We start from the raw sequence: 1,219 nt of genomic DNA, 5'->3' as shown, positions 1-1,219 counted from the left end.
TGTCCGCTGTCTACCATATTCATATGTGTGAAAAGTATAGCCTCGTGTGAAATACATCTGTGATGTGGTGACCTTTACAAGTGGAGATTGAATTACTTCGTGTAACCACTTAGGATAATCTGCATCGTCGTCATAATCAACCTGCAAAAATAAAGAGAACGTTGAAATACGAATCATGTATGAAAAAGAGTTTGAGTTAATACCTGATTCTTCAACCACTTAATAAAGTGTTGATCTTTCCTTTTGTCTACGTCACTTGTAAATATACCTGAAAATGTTTCTTCGACTTGAGAAATAAATAGGTTGTAAAATCACATTTTATATTAATTAATCTTTCGCAATTATATACTTATATGTGTTTAGAAGTGTCCATATATGTTACCTTTCAAAATAACGCATCAATGGATCCTCGCAATTGAGTAGAATATAGGTGTGTGCACTATGAGCGTCTTGTTCACTCGACCACCAAACCTCTTTAGACTTCCCACCGAGTCGCCCAATCTGGCTAAAGATGTCTGGAACACCAGCAACTGCATATGTTGGCGCATCCGGGTACGTACTTTTGACGCAAAGTAGTACGATGTGAAGTGAGAAATTTCTTCCGTCAAACTTTGAGCAATTATAGAACCTTCAACTTTGGCGAGGTTCTTTGCTTTTCCCTTAAGTTTTTATTCTACGAGGAATTACCAAGGCACGTGTTTTCCAATTACGAGGTATTTACGACGATTTCCTCTTACGTGAAATTACCGAGCACCGCGTTCTTTATTTTTTTATTTCGTCGTTATTTCCTCGTTAGCATACGAGTTGTTTACGATGATTTCTGCTTACGTGGAATTAACGAGTCCCGCGTTCTTTATTTTTTGGATTTGTTGTAAGTTCCTTGTTAGTATACGAGTAAATAACGAGGATTATGTTTAAATCCCTAAAATCCGAAACCCAAAACCCCAAACCCCATCTTTCTTATCTTCTACTTCATATATTCCAAACCCCAAACCCATCTTCCCTTTAACCTCAATCTATTCTTTAACCTCAATTTATTCTTTCCATTCCAAACCCCAAATTCTAAAACCACAATTCCTTAACTTATAATCTCAATATATCTTATTTCTAAAACAAACACCCATTACCGTACATAAAATCAAATACATCAATCGGATACATCAACATTCTCGTCATCACTAGAAACATCATCATTTTCATTAAACTCGTCTTCAACAGC

Source organism: Brassica oleracea, chromosome C7 (genome assembly GCF_000695525.1).
Source record: "Brassica oleracea var. oleracea cultivar TO1000 chromosome C7, BOL, whole genome shotgun sequence".
NCBI classification, from domain to species: Eukaryota; Viridiplantae; Streptophyta; class Magnoliopsida; order Brassicales; family Brassicaceae; genus Brassica; species Brassica oleracea.
This window is presented reverse-complemented; position numbering follows the sequence as displayed.